The following is a 16,427-nucleotide window of genomic DNA, read 5'->3' as shown; positions in this document are numbered from 1 at the left end:
TTACTAACGCAATGACTCTACTTAACAAACAACTTAATACCTGAAGACTTTCTAACTGGGTGTGGAGGTGTAATTTGCTCTTTTGGATATTTCTGCTTGGATGGCAGCCAGTGTAAACTCCCAAGACAAGTCATCCCGATTTAAAAGCCATTTTCTGAAGCTCTCAGTTCCCATGAAAGCCTAATATCTATTTAATACTGGAGATTCAGATACAACTGAAGCACTTCCTATGGAGGTTTTCACTAAGTCCATAATAGTAGAAGAACAGACATGCTTTTGAACACAGAAATAATGCAGTACACATTGTTACTTCTAAATAAATAAAAGGAAATATTTACAAATTGACAATATCTGTTTATCTGTATGAGATCATCAAGCACAAACACCTGTATTATTTTTTTTTAATGTGAAGGTTACATTGTACTTGTAGTTGCTTTTCTCATAAGGTGGCGTTTATAATTTTAACAGGAAAAATGTGATAAATTCCAGCAGCTTTTACATTGTCAGAAAAATATGGTGAATATTTTTTGTAGATGCAGTAACCCAGTGTAAAGGTAAAACTTTCTATTTGTGACTAAGAGATCATGTACATTTCTGTTTACCATTTTTAAAACTGCCTTGGACATCTTTTACCTGTGAATGCTGGAAAACCTTCATTGTGCAATTGTTTTGATTTTTTTTCCAATAAATCAGATTAACTTCCACTCATCAAAATATGATGAGCACAAATCCAAAACACTGACCCACACCAGCCACCATAAAGAAATCTAACTCCATCCCAGCCATATCAGGCACAGTGGCAAAGTTTCATCTGGCATGTGAAATGAGCAAAACTTTAAATTAATTCAAAAATACAAGGATTTAAATCAATTTTTGAAAGGCTGTTATGCAACTAACTAGACAAACTTTTGTATCATTCAGTTAGGTCTGAATGGTCTGCAAAGCATTTATGGCTTATCTACTCATAGTCTTGGTGAAAGCTCAAGGTAGAGAGAAAACAGATTTCTGAAAGTATTGCTCTTTAGTGAGAAAGGAATGGAAGGAGAAGTAAAGAGCTGGGATTCCCCCCTTCTTTGTGTGACAGTCACCAGACATGAGCAGACACAGAGGCAGGACACAGACAAGTTGCCCTTGCAGAAGGGTGCGGAGGAAGGATTTTGTTCTAGCGATTCACCCTGCTGTGTCTGGGCACAGCCCAGTTTATACTCCCCGCTACACTCAGGGCTCTTCTACAAGTCTAAGCTTATTTCAGAAACAGAAGGAAGTCACAGGCCTTATTTCCACTCAGTTTAATTTTGCTCTTTGTTATATATAATATTTTCTCTTTGAAATAATTATTTTTATCCGGATGATTACTAAGAATGGCAGGTCAGTAACATTTGCCATCAGCTGAGGTAATGCCTCTCAGCTACTCCAGTTTTCTTTGCTACGCTTTCCGACATGTTTTCTTCATATCTCAGTCTCCAAGCACGTCTGGAGGGCAAAGTGGCCGAGGTGAAAACTAAACCACAGATATAAGACTGACAGTCGGGCAACCACATGAGAGATGAGCTAATTCTGCCTTGGCAGAATTCTACCTTGGCTGGGACCAGGGGTGATGCAGTGGATCTCTGATAGCTGCATTTTTGCCAGAGAGAACTGATAAAAATTTTTTTTGAGTGATATCCTGCATCAGAAACTTCCCAGCACAAATCATCAGGCCACCAGCACCAGTGTCATTTCATCTGTGCTAGTATTGCAGGTGTTATAGGAGCAGAGCACATTCAATAGCAACTGTCCTGACTTTACTGAGGTTATATACACATTTTTACAGAGTTCATGGTTAAAGCTTTCCTGACTTATCTGTTAATGCAAGGAATGTTTGTGGTAGGAACTAAAAATAATGAGGGTAAATTGCAATACTAAAATTAAGCAGTAAAAATGCCTTTTGAAGTATTGCCCTGTAGAACTAGCTTAGACTAGTTTGCTCAGGTTTGGGAAGGGTAAGAAGATGGAGAAGCTGAAAATGTGGTGAATCTCCATTCTGACATGACAGAAAAGGCATTTTACCCATCTCATCACTGAGAGATGTAAGACTGAGCAAGACAGAGACAAACCCTCAAAAGGATTTTGGTGTGGAAAAAAAACATGACAAGCAGGTAAGCCAAGTATTATTCATACTATTTCAACATTTTAAAGACATTTTCTCCTAAGTGCTTCTTTTTTTCTAGTTAAATAGTACATGCATTTTGGAGCTGGACAGCTGCTGGGTGCCTCTGAGAGAGCAGCACACTGGGAGAGGTACAGGGAATCCAGGACACTCTCTTCATCTGTCAGGTTCCTGGAGCAGAAACCCAAATCCAGAACACTGGTCTAAAGGTTTCTGCTCCAGGAACCTGACAACCAAAAGCCTGTGCTACAGCAGGGAGAAGGTCCTGTCAGACTGGAAAATATGCTTTGCATACCGGAAAATGGCCAAGAAGAACTCGGGGGTAGTTTGCAACATTTAGGTGTAGCCGTTACTAAGGAATGATGTAAATTCTTCCAGGAGGAAGCATAAGGGAATGTGCCCACACATTGCTTTACCTTGCCATAGCAATGGCATCCTGCATGGGGTGGTTTGCCCTGCTTACCCAAGTGTGAAAGGCTGGACTCACCCTCTCTGAAAAGCTTGTTTTTTTTCTCAGTAGATGGGTATGAAGTAGGGCTTGTCTTCCTCTGGGGACAGAGTGAAATTCTCTCTGGCTATCCCAGGGACTTTGAACCAGCAAACTATAACTCTTCTCTGCTTTTTCTGATATGAGTCTAGCCAAAGAAAAGGTTTCCCATGATCTTTAAGCTCAATGGAACCTTTCCCCCCTGATTTCAGTATGATCTCAAGTGTTTGTTACTAAAGACAGTTTAAAAATTTTTTTAACATTTAAAAAAATTTAAAAAATTTTGCCTATGTAAAAATGGTTGATTCATGCCTCTGTATGTATAGGGACATGGGTTGAAACCCTTGTCCCTTCTTTTTCTGTAACCAGTCAGTCTACACAGGCATAGGTAATAACTATAAGGAATGAAGCAGAGGAAAAAAACCCAGCAAAAAATAAACAAAGCCCCTTGCAGACAATAGAGACTCCCTACAGTGCTCATTTCACATTATGAAGAGAGTTTTAAAGTGTGCAGAGAAGATAAAACTTCTGTGTTGTGGCTCCTTTTACAGTGCCTGTGTTATGTAAAATTACATTTGCAAAACAATGAGGTAAAAATATTTCAAATCCATAATTTCTTGTATGCAATGCTGACAGTAGTTAATGAAGACCAGTAACATGAAATGCTGAAAGAAATCAAAGGGAAAAAAGGTATTTTTAAGTTTTACAGCTCAAGAGTAAAACATGGGAAATACTTGAACAAACTGCTATCACAGACCATACTCCCAGTTATATGTGCTAAAAGGTCATATGTGGCACTACTGCTAAACCAACACTTATAATTTCATGGTCATGTTCTAGGGTTTTGCATGCATTGAAGACTGTATATAGGTTTAGCCAGGATGCTGCCACCTTCAGGAATTAAATTTTGTGTAAATTTAAGGTAACTGCAGCTGTAAGCGGTAATGAAGTAATTCTGGTGGTAATCTCAGTTTAGATAATTTGCCAGGCATGTAAACCACCTTATACCCCCTGTTCATCTGATAGTCCATCTCTGAATTTTTTCCTTTGTTGTCTAAGGGTTAGAAATTCTAGGGCAATCTAAGGCTGGTTTAATTAGGGTGCCAAGGGACTGGGTAAGGGTGTGCCATGTTAAGCAGACAGCAAAAAGCGATTTGAATGTGTAAATTACAGTCAATCAAAACATCTTTTAAATTAGTCCCACTCTGTGTATATATTCTACCAGATGGATCAAAAGGGTTAGATGTTCAATTATGCCTTGGAGGCACACACTGGAGTGAAAAAATGGTGTGGAACTGAAATGCGCAAAACACATTTTTCCATCCCTTTGTACTATTAGAGGTTTTCAAATGAGTCCTGTACCACATTGGAATGAAAAGGGGAGCCTTCAAAATTTTTTAAAGGTCATTTATATCAGAAAAATAACTATAGTAGCCTGATAGTTAGTAGACTTTGATAGAATGTAAAATATGCTGACTTCATTCCTTGTTTTGAATTATTAAGAAAAAAGATTTTTCCCAAAGTCTTTCCTATTTCAAGAAATAACCCAATCAGTTGGCTGTTTTAAACTGTGCCTTGCTCTGGTATTAGTTCTGTTTGATAGGAGTGAATCTTACAAAACCCCTGCTGACAGTACCAAAAGACCAATATTAATTTGTGTAACTTTTGATGTCTGAGGTGTAGATGTCTACATCTGAGCTAGTCACACAGGTAACCCAGGGACACGTAGACACCACCTGTAGTCAGTCAAAGTAGAATGAATACAATCAATGCCTCATAGTGAAATATTAATCTGACCAAACGTAGGGACTGAATTTAGGATGGGACATATCCATCAATTGTTGGCCAGATCTCTGCTGACTATAAAAGAGCCCAAGCTCATATGTTTTTGTTGCTATAGTACACATTAATTTAGTCATATGAGTCTCAGACAATTCCCCACATTACCTAAATTTGAGGGATTGGTTATGATACTTACCTTGGGTGCCTGGGAACAAGAATTAAGTATTTCCTTAAGCAATTTTGTCCCATCGTCCTAATCAAACAGACCTGGACCACACTGTAAAAACAATTAGATACTCTTTGGTCATCAACCCTGATTCTATTTGATTAATAAGATCTTTACGGGATACAGCTTCAACTTGGATTAGTAAGCAAGTATTGTCCCAATTCTTTCCATGTACCTTAAATTGCCTTTTAACTGAAATAAAAATTGCACACATATATATATATACACATATACATATATAAATATATAATTACTTATTTTTTTCTATAAATCTTAGAAATTGGAACTTCCCTATCTGAAAATTAGTGAATGTCAGAAAAAAAAAGCTTTTAGCTTATGAAAGGTATTTTTTTCTTTTATCAAAAGTAGAATTAATCCTTCCTTACTTTCAGTTTTTAAAAATTTAATGTAATGCAGTATTATGGCATCCATGAATGATAAAGGTTAAAGTTGTTATAAAGGAAAAAAAGTAAACACAATGAAAATTATTATTACTGTTTTTAAGTCAGTCCCTATTATATAGCCTCCATTTTCCAGATAATATAGTAAAAAACCTCAGCAACTCTGGAATATCCTTGTACCCTCCAGATCTTATCTGCTTCTAACAACCGGTGATCACAGCTTTATAATTATACATAGTTACCTAAAATAAGACTTGCTTTGAATTGCTTGAAATGCAGCATAAAAGAACTGTGCACTCCAAATGTGCTAAAGACTTAGCTTGTTAGAGTATTGAAAGGCAGCCTACAGTTAAAATACTTATGGGACAGAGGGTTTATGTTTTGTCCAAGGCTACACCACAAACCCAAGAAAGTCCAATTTAACTTCATGTTTATGTGACTTCAGTAGGAATTTTCCTGGATCCAGAAAAGAAAGGGAGGATGATATCAGGCATCAATGGCTTCATCTTGAGGGAAACCTGAGACAGATACAGGACAGTTACTTTCAACTGAAAGGGAAGAACCTTAATGGTGTAAATACATGAATGCAGCCTCACATTCAAATATTTCCCCTTCTGAATCTGAAAAAAAATTGTTACAGTGTAAGTCTTCAAATATTGCCTTTTCCTTTATCATTTGACTGCAACTTCTGTTGTGGCAGTACTGCACCTCAGGTGTAACAGCATTGTTTTTACTCTTTTTAGTGACTGAATATAAGAAAAAACAGTGTGAACGAAGATGGAAATGGCAGAGGAATCCTACCAGCTGCAAAACCTGTGGAATAATAACCATTTAATTTCTAGTATCTTCTAATAGGAAGAAATATTTTGTGCAAATTTTTTCTTCTCCAAAACCAAGAGATAATTTTCTTGCCTGACTGAGCAAAGCACTTCTTGTCACAAGGGAAAGTGTCTAGAAGTAGGAAGCTGTTCCCATGTCAAGTGTGGTCAATGGTGCCCTTGGAGAGCTCCACCTCTCTGGCAATTAGGTAGGGACGGGAGGAGGGATGGTCCAGAGAGGTGAAGGTAGGGAAAGAAAGCTGTGCAGGTGCATTGCTCATGTTGAGGGCCTGGGAGATAATTACAAGTATCACAAAAAAAAATCTTTGTTTTGTCTAAGACCACTTTGCCTTTAGATAGAGACACTTTCATGGATCCACTCACAGTTTCACTTGTCCTGAAATTACCTTCCTCCTCTTTTACTCTCCTCTTCCTGCAGAAGTTTAGAACAAGTTATGATTCCTCCTTCAGGTCTCCTCTTCTTTGGACTGAGCAACACAAGTTCAGTCAAGCTGTATCACAGGCCAGATTTCCCAGGCCTTTGATCAATCTTATATCTCTTGTGCAGGCATCTTATAAACATCCCACAGTCTTATCTGAGATTAGGAAGACAGAAAGATGGGTTCTATGTCTTACAAACAGTGCTTCTATACATATATCAGAGATACCAGGATAATGATAATTTTGTTGTTCCTACAGGCTGTTTTCTTCAGTAGTTGAAAGCCTTGGATGCAATTTAGCTTGTGGTCCTCAAAAAAATAGAACATATTCTGTATTTTTGTTGCTTAAATAGCCATTGTCATCTCTTGTAAAAGTAAACATGTTCTTATGCAAAAGCAGAATATTTTTTTACATAACTTGGGTCAAATTATTACCTTGATCAAAATTTTAAAACTACATGTATTGCTGAATAATTTAAATCCACACTTACTGTTGTGACACAAAAACAATTGTTTCCATGGATAGAAGTTTTCTAGTAGTATTTTGTGTTTGCAGCTGTTGATGTGAGTTGAATGTGGGAGTACCTGAGTATGTGGAAATCATGTTAATAAATTGCTGCTAGCATTTGTACAACAGCATGCATGTTGCAGCTTGGGTTTCATAGCATTCCACTACATAGGGATCAGAGCATTCCTTGCTCTTTTCAGTACCTATTAACCTTGTTTAGAAGTGCAATGCATTTGAACATCATTAAAACAAAAAAAAAAAAAAAAAAAAAAAAAAAAAAAAAAAAAAAAAGAAAAAAGGAAGGAAAAGGAAGAGGAAAAATGTTTTCAGTCTTCATAGTTTCTGCAGGTGGAAAGGTGGAATACATTTACTGTTTAAACATAATATTGTTTTTATTTGGATTTTTGAAGAAAAAAGAAAAATAAGGGTCAGCAAAGTGTCTGGAAGTAGATTTGGATCACTAAATCATTCCTCCTGGACTTCATTTAACCGCACAAAGGACAACCAAATGTTTCAGATCTATGTTGGATTTTGTATGATCTTTGAGGGAATGGTTATGTGAAAGTGTTACACACACAAGGAAAACATAAGCAGTGAAAAGGACAAGTTGTCTGCTTCAGGTATCATGTGCTTTGATATGGTGTAAATATGGTAAATAGCAAAGTAATATATCAGCAAGCTTTGGAGAACTTCAGAGATTGTGCAGAACTTATGGTATGCAGACTTTAAATATAGAACAAGATACTGCCTGTTGCTTAGGTTTGACTGAATGATAGAGTCCAAGAAAACACAGAAAAAATAGTCTTGACAAGTTACTTTCTGCTTAACTGTCATGCAATCCAGTGTTTTCCATCATGCATATTAATGTTTTTGAAGGATAGTGAGTAGGCTTGTTTCTCAGCTCACATCACTACTATCAGTGTTACCAAGACCTGTTTCAAAAAGATCAACAGTATTATGCAGATGAAAAAAGGAGCAAACAATTAGGAAACAAGGCCCACTATGCTTACAGTTTTTCACTGAAGGTGCCATTAAGCAGTTATTCTCTACTCCTTTACTCTCTCCTCTGTCTTTCCTTGTAGAGTCATTTATAAAGTGAGAAGTAGCAATTATATATTTCATATTACAAATGTCTATGACTGCAATTATTTTCTGCACACTTTCCACAGGAAAAAAATGACTACCTAATCTACAGTTCATTATTCTAGAGGTCTTTTATGTTGACCAAAATATTTTTGAGTGCTGCAAACAGAGTTGAATTTTTATGGAGACAACTTCCTTTTTGTTCTTTAAAGCATTTCTTGCCTGAAAGACTACTATGGCAAATGACATACAACATGATTATGATTATACAGTAGGTGTGCAGAACAGTGCTGCTGGTTGGCTCAGAATTGTTCATTATGCATTATCCTGAGTAATTATACTAAAAATGAGGTCAAAAATAGCCAGTATTGTTCATATAAAATATGTCACCAAAATCTTACATTTAATTAACTATTTCCTAAGAGTAATTTCTTAGATAAACTATCCTTGTTGACAATAATTAAATGAAACATTAAACATATAATACAACACTTTAAGAGTTTATGATCTTGTAATACAACGTTCAAAGCTGCACCAGGGAAGGTTCAGACTGGATATCAGGAAGCATTTCTTTACTGAGAGAGTGGTCAAACACTGAAATAGGCTTTCTGGGGAGGTGGTTGACATCTCAAACTTGACAGTGTTTTAGAGACTTTTGAACAATGACACTAACAGCACACTTTATCTTTAAGTGGTCAGACAGCTGGACCAGATGATCATTGTAGGTCTTTTCCGACTGAACTATTCTATTCTATTCTATTCTATTCTATTCTATTCTATTCTATTCTATTCTATTCTATTCTATTCTAAACTTAATAACCCCTTGAGAGGCTTCTTCTTTGATCATGTTTGTGCCACCAACCATTTTTGTTGTGAATGTGCTGTCACACTTGGAGAAAAAAAAATCTTCTGTTTAGCAACATGACTGGAACTAAAGGATAGCACCTTGAGCCTCAGAACTGCCCCAGGAAACTCAGCTGAGAAACAACTGTTCTTAAAGGCTAATAAAGAGTAATCAAACAACAGATAAGGACTGAAATATCATTGGACTGTAACCAGACAAACACTAAAATCAATTTTTCACAGTATTGTTTACCTTTTGAAACACTGGAAGACAGCAATTACTAAACATAAAAGAAGCTGTCAGATTTCCTGCTGTAAATGCAAGCTTAATTGATTACTTACAAGTTTATGTAAAAAACTTTGACCACCAATCTCTAATACTACAAAAATTGTATTAAAATTATTCTATGTACTAAAGAAAAATATATACTCTCAATGATTAATATTAGTACTGATTATTCCATAAAAAAGTATATGAAGTAGTGAGAATGCTATACAAAGGACTGCAACTGTTTGTTTTTATATCCATTCTCTATTTAGTGACTGAAGAAGTATAAAACATTTCTTCATATGTTTTTATTGCCAATTTGAGACACATTCCAATTGCTTTCAAGAAAAGCACAAAGAATTTGGTGGGCTTCCACATCAGTTATATTCAGAAAAAAATCCACACTTGTGAACTACATGCACAATCCAAAACACAAGAAAAAAACTGCAGTATCATAATTTTTGCATTTGTAGAAACATTGAATTTTTATTTGCTGGCTGAAGGATACAATCATTCTGCTATCTATATTACTAATTCTTTAAAAAATAAATTGCTTACTATTTCTGTGAACTTTAACTTTTACAGAAACTGGTATTGTACTGATAAAAAAAGCAGCTCTGTGTTTTGCTGAGTGTTCTCTGATTTTTCCTAGCCCTCTCTCCCGAGTTTCCAGCTCTCTGCACATGCAATGTAGAGCTTTTTTCCTCCTAGGACTAAGCAACACTAAGCAATTAGGTGACAGAGCAGCTAATATGCCTTGAGCCCTGCTCTGGCACCTCAGGTGTGCTAGGACAAAGCTGGCCATGGATCTGTGTGCTTTCCTAGTGAAAACTTGGAGGTTGCTTTTACCCTGAGGAATGGAGTGGGAGGAGTGTTAATATACAATCAACTTATCAGTCTTAAATAGCCCAATAAAATAGTATTAACAACAAAGACCTTTTGTTGGCCTGACTGGATAGAAATATTTCCGGAAGAAATTTCTCCTGTTCATGAAGAAACTGCATGAAATACTTCTGGAATAAATCATTCTTGCCCATTGAAGCATATTCTTTTTTTCAGATTTGTATGTATTTAACTATGCAGGAAACATTTTACTTGTAATATTATTTGTGATTTTATTCACATGTATTTCACATATATCCCACGTATGTTCAACATAAGTATGCAAAAGACATATGTAAAAGATATATTTTCAAACAAATACGAAAATGTTTCTAATTTTAACTAACTTGGGTGACCAACATGCTGTATTATCTGAAGGTGATAACCACCTAGGGAATAAAACATCACAAATATGTCAGCTGGCAAGATTGAATTGCTTTTACCACCACAGAGGTGAAACCTGAGCCTCCTGTGAACGTTCAGAAGCCTTCATCTGCAGACATCATCACAGCCTGGCAATCAGCTCTGCTTATTTATAGAGGTGATCACAGCATTACACCAAAGGGAATATGGAAAGAGGAGCCATGGAGTGTGGCCTAGCTAACCGCAGTGGGGCAGGTACAATCTGGCCTTTCTAAAGTGAATCTTATTTCACACTCTTAGAGAAAAACCGGCTGGGACAAAGTAACAGCTTAACTTGTTTAACTAGTTCTGTTTTATTTACAGTAAAAGGCAACGTTTACATTGAAGCCTGAAACCTTTATCTCTTTTCCTGTATTTTCTCACTGCTGTTGTGGTCTCTTTTTTTTTTTTTTTTTTTTTTTGGCCATTTCTAGAATTACAAGACCTTATGTTAAAAAGAAAAAAGGGTGCTGAGACATTGTAGAAGGATAGCACGGGGTATGTCTGCCCCATCTTTCTGCTTGGGTTTGGGTCACAGAATACATCCACACAGGTGGATGTGAACCAGTTCCTCAGGCATGGCAGTTCACAGCCCAGCGTTGTCATGTCTGCCAAAGTGGATGTTGGCTAATGCACCTGACTGTGAATTACAGCAGCCAAATGCGGGCCGGGCCCAATCTTGCTGACTGTGAGAAATCTGAGGGGAGAAGAAATTCTTACACCTGTTATCTTTTTCTTCATAGATTATGGAGGTTTCTCACCTTTTACCACTAGAAATTTTTGCTGATGGGCACCAGCATTGTCAGGCCCATAACAAAGCAGGAATTGTGTTTTGTTCAGGATTCTTGCTGTAGCACATGTCCTACTAACACAGAGTTTTGTAGGCTGAGGTTAGGCAGAACAGGGCAAATGAGGGGGAAAGAACAACAGAAAGGAACAGTGATTCTTTAGGTATGCTAGTGAAAAGATCGTACTGGAGTCACAGCTTTTAAAACCATCCTTGAGATACAGGGAAGCACAACACACCCACAGCAGCACAGAGGACTATAAGAAGAGCTGTGCAGTGTGATTAGAAATAAGGCTAATGAGAAGACTGAGTACTATTCTACCTCTGAACTATACACTGGTCCTCCTGTTCTGTTGCCATCAATGCTGTTAGCAAAACTTTTAGAGTGCTCGAATGTGAGTCTCAAACTAAAATGCCAAATTAAGTGAATTTTAACCCATAAGAGCTTACCAAAACCATCTTGTGTGGGTCTTAAAAAGAAACCACATAGTGAACATTTTGCTTGGTATCTCAGCGTGAGACACAGCATGCAGCCAAGCAAAACCACATTCCCCTACTTTTCAAGTATCTTAAAAATTTTATTGCCCATTAAATATTTGTTTACTCAGCCTGTAGTTGAAACCACAGCACTGTAAACATTGCTAACCAATGCTATTTGAGGTTTTGACTAAAACCTCACTTAGATGTGAGATTTCTTGGACTTTCTCAGGGAATCAGCCATGTGTCTGAGCACAAAAACAAGCCTGGGTATGAGAGAATGTAAGTCCAGGGTCCCACCCAGGGTGCCTTCCTGGCTCAACTTTTCTGTGGCAAGCCCCAAACCTAAGAGTCCGTGTGGTGGAGCCATCATTGCTAAGGAAAGGGTGCAAGAAGAAGGATTCATAGCTTTTTTGAAGTTTAAAAATAGGGAAAGAAAGTCTTCTATTCAGAGCGTTTAGGAATCAATGGGATCAGAAAATCAGGGGTTTTTGGTCATCAGAATAGTGTCTTTTGGTTTTTTTTTTTTTTCAAATATGCAAACGGACAGAACAATTAAATTAATTTAGAAATTAGCTACTAAACAAAGGTGAAAGTTAATGTGTTAGAGCAGCATTATGCTTTTAATCCCTTTTTAGATATTTAGTCTAAGTCTAGTATGGAACTGTCTGTAGTTGACATCAGAAAATAAACCATGCCGTGTTTTGGCTACAGCCGCATAAAAGCTTTGTTGAAGAGAAATACAGGCATGTTCAAGATTTTTACCTGAAAATAGGAGTATATGCCACTCTGTTTTTATCTACAAGGAAGAATATGAAAGTATTTTCATCAGAAGCATTATAATATGGTCATTACAAAATACTCAGACAGTATTGCTAAAAGTCTGTTTCTTCCTGCCTGCAAAGCACCTGCTTTATTAAAACTCCTATAAAATATAGAAGGGAAGGGTTATTTATTAGTGTGAATGAATCCAGCTCATAAATATTTTCTTTTAAAATAGATTAATTTCAATAACAAGTCAGAGTATGTAACATATGTTACTCTTTCATTATGTCAATATTGAAAGCAAGATGCAAATAAAGTGCCCTCATCTAGAATTTCTGTATGAGTGTGTAAGTTAGCCTTTTTCAACACTCCATAACATATGAAAGAATTAGAAATCATAGGTACTTTCCTGATGACTTGTCCACTACTGAGATGGTTACTTAGTGGTATCAACCACAGCAGTTCAGTAAAACTAAATATTTATGTGAGGAGTGTGACTAAAGCAAGTTCAACAGCCCAGCTGTGCAGATACACGTTGATTTTACTGAAGGACTACTTTTTTAAATCAGAAGCAATTGTAACTACACAGGGTAGAAGAAGTAAAGTCTTTTATTCTTGAGAGTTTTCAAAACAAAATGTGCAGTTCCCATGTGTATTTGCAGAACCTAATGACATAAGAAATGTACAACATTAAGCATGAGGGTACAATCTGTGTTTGAATTTTTCTAAATTACACAGTCACATATTCATTCACTTGGCATATGACATTAGTATAAACAAGAGAAGACTGCAGCTAACAATCTTTAAAATGGCAAACAAATAGCCAACTAGTTCATTATTATTATTATTTATTATTTCATGTGTAAGAGAGACAGAGAAATTCAGGATTTGCCCAAAGCCACAGGTAGAGCTGGAAGTGCATCAAAGATTAAAATGGAGGACAAAATGGTTCACTGTGTTCACACTTCTTGTAGACTGTCCAATAAAGACCACATGAAGCTAGATCAGATTGTTTTCACATGAAACAATCTGACTAATTCTGTTATTTAATAAAACTTTTATTAAGAAAGGGTATTATGTATTAAAAAACCCAAAACTATACATGTTGCAAATTATTGATTTATTTTATTTTACAGTCTTTGACAATTGTGCCTACTAAATAGGTCAGGTAAAGATTCTGCTCTGTCAGCACACTGATTGTTGTACATATTGTTCTGATGCTATCAAGACAAATGTGTCACTGAGTCTCATCTTTTACATGAAAAAAGGAAAAAATAACAAATCTTAAAGTGATTAAGCCACACCAGAATGAACAATGAAGAAACACAATTGAATGGTGATCCTTAATATTCATTTTTACTCTCTAGATACATGCATATATGATATAGATATATACACACACACATGTATACATATACACACAAGTGTATTTGTTGCAGTATGTATGCAAGAGTAAAGATTTTATCACCTGCAACATCAAGATAGTGCATAAACTCTCTAACTTGGTTCTAGCTGTATAAAGACAGATCAAAGATTCAGCCCAGGTGTGGCTCTGGAGTTTCATTGCTCAAGGCTAATTATTCACAAAAAGTCCCCACCCTAGAGACCTGTCAGGCCGGTTTACCTTTTGGTTGGTAGACATTTTAGAGAAGACACTACCTAAGCTCAGCTATTTTGTATGACACACTACAGCATCTAAAACAATTTCACAGATTTTATGAGACATTTGACAAACTGCAGATTACATGTGAATGTAATTTTGGCACCCAGAAGCAGAGAGGAGTTTCCAAGACGTTGAGCTCATGCTGAGCTCTAATTAAACCAATTTCAGTGAATAGGCAAAAGCACAATACTGTAGAGATGGCTCAATATTTTGACTTCATTATGATCAAGCCTACCAAAAATGTTTATTTTGATCATGACCAAAACATGTGAAACATTACACTTACATACAATAACTCATTTGATAGTGCACCAAATACCATCATTTAAAAAAAAATCACTTTCAGAGATCTTTTCTTAAGGATGGCCTCTACCTTTATTTACTTATGAGTCATTAACTGTGATCAAGGCTGCTCTAGTCTGAATCAAGAAAAGACAAAAGATTTATTGCAACCGTCTGTTCTTGTCATAGCTACACAGGGGATTAGCAAAGAAAAACAATGATATTTTTGTAGAGACAATAGGTCTGTCCTGGGCACCAAGTTGAAGAGTTGAGGGCCAACAGTGGAGAAGTGGAGACAGTTCTGTTTCTTGCTGTAGTGCTCTGTTCAATCTTTTCTCCTGAAATTTTTTAATGGTACAGCTGAAACACTCAGGAATTTCACTCAATTGTTTGAGCAAGAACTCTATAGAGAACAAAAATTTATTTCTCAGTACTAGCAGCCCATTTGCTAAAATGGTTACCAATATTTATTTCAAACAAATTAGTTCTTTTCTTTTAACAGTTGAGATTGTGGGGGCACTGGTCCTGCCTATCTTTGCTTTATTTTAAATAAGATTTCTTTCTATTCTCTGCTATTTCTGGTATTTCTATATCTGCCTTTTGGAAATGTCTTGATAGTACTGAAAAGTCAACATCAACATCTATCACATCTAGGGTTTTCAAGAGGTAGGTAAGCTAAGCAGTCAATTTGCATAGATATTTGAATTTGGCAATAAAATCTGAGATTAAAACTCAGTAAAAATGCTCCTGGAAAACAATACAATTTCCAGGAACTGACTCAGGAATGAGTAACAGTTTTGCACTAGAGGAAATCTGAAGAACATGTCATCTTCTATTAATATTGTAAAAATCAACAAATCAATGAAATACATTTGTAAGGAAGGTGTCTTTATGCATAAACTGGGATGCAGATAGTTTAGTAGAGGAAAGATAAATATGTATGAGTGATTATGTGAGCTCTTACTGGGATCAGAAAGGTTGTGCTAACAATGTTGTGTCTAGTTCAATGTATTAACCTGTCATAAAATATTGCATCCGCTTATTAAGGGCTATCGCTGCATGGAGAGAGGCTGACTGGGCCACCAGGCAGGATGCTCTGGCATAACCAGAGGCCACCAATGACTGGCCTCCTCTTTCAGGTCAGTAGGCAAGTATCCCCTTTCCCTCCATAGAAACAGCATTTTAGTCCATTAACTTTATTGGGTGGTTAACTCCCACGAATAGATAAACAGAAACTGTTTCTGTGTTTTGTGGCTTTGCAGGATTCAGCCTTTCAGGAAGATGGAATATGTGTGGAAATGTAAATGCATTGAATATTTTTGATATCAATGAGAAAGATTTGTATGACGTTTTAGCAGAGTAAAAATAAAGTTGTAATAAACCAAGTAAAGTATTTTAAGATGATTCTGATTCCAGGTGTGATTCTCCCCTTTGTTCAGTTTGTGCATGATCTTGGCTATTTGTATCAGATTAGAAGACCACAAAGATTCCTCTTTTTCTCTAAATCAATGAATTAATTTCTTCCTCAGTTCTGATATATAAACTACGTAATTGGAAAAATATTGTATTACTATATTTTGAATGGCACTTTCTATCACTTTCTGAGCAGGAGGTATCTTGATTTTTTTTTTTTTTTCAGTTCAACAATAAAGAATTCAAATGATAATAGCTTACTCTTCTTCCTGCCATTTTGCATATGTGTTTATATGCATGTTCTCCTCACTGTGTTACATCTGGGCTTTTGGCAAGGGTACAGTTTTCTTGCAGTCCTACAGAAAACAGCACGTTCAAAATGATTCTCCATGATGTCATCAGAACAACTTCAGTAAGTGAGATCAGCTTGGAAAAGAAAGTAGAAGTTACCTGGGATCTCAGGAAGGGCTGCATGAGATTGTCTTGATTTATTAGACCAGGGGTTTATTCTGACAAATACAGCCTTGGAATGGATGGAGAAATAATGTTATTTGAAACAAATAAAAACTTTAAATACTTTAAACTCTCAGTTGTGAGATCATTTCTATTTTGGGGCTTGTGTGTTATATGAGACTTGCAAATGCTTAAGACAATTTTAATCAGAGCAATCATGAGACCTCCTGGCTTTCATGGAGGTTGTTAATATGGATAAATCCCCAATGGTTAAAGGCAATAGCTTGTGAAGAAAACA

The 16,427-nt window shown here is 36.3% G+C and overlaps 1 long non-coding RNA gene across 1 annotated transcript in view; it reads left to right on the top strand.

Moving 5' to 3' along the window:
- The window catches only part of LOC119697462, a 69,835-nt gene extending 53,626 nt beyond the window's left edge, over positions 1–16,209 (top strand). The window contains exons 3-4 of the long non-coding RNA XR_005255853.1: positions 15,311–15,402; positions 15,526–16,209. This is a non-coding gene — a long non-coding RNA (uncharacterized LOC119697462). The remainder of the gene's footprint in view (positions 1–15,310; positions 15,403–15,525) is intronic.
- The last annotated feature ends 218 nt before the right edge of the window (positions 16,210–16,427 follow it).

The sequence above is a fragment of the Motacilla alba genome, chromosome 2 (assembly GCF_015832195.1).
Source record: "Motacilla alba alba isolate MOTALB_02 chromosome 2, Motacilla_alba_V1.0_pri, whole genome shotgun sequence".
Classification (NCBI taxonomy): Eukaryota; Metazoa; Chordata; class Aves; order Passeriformes; family Motacillidae; genus Motacilla; species Motacilla alba.
Note: the sequence above shows the minus strand (reverse complement) of the source record. Positions and strands in the feature narration are given on the sequence as shown.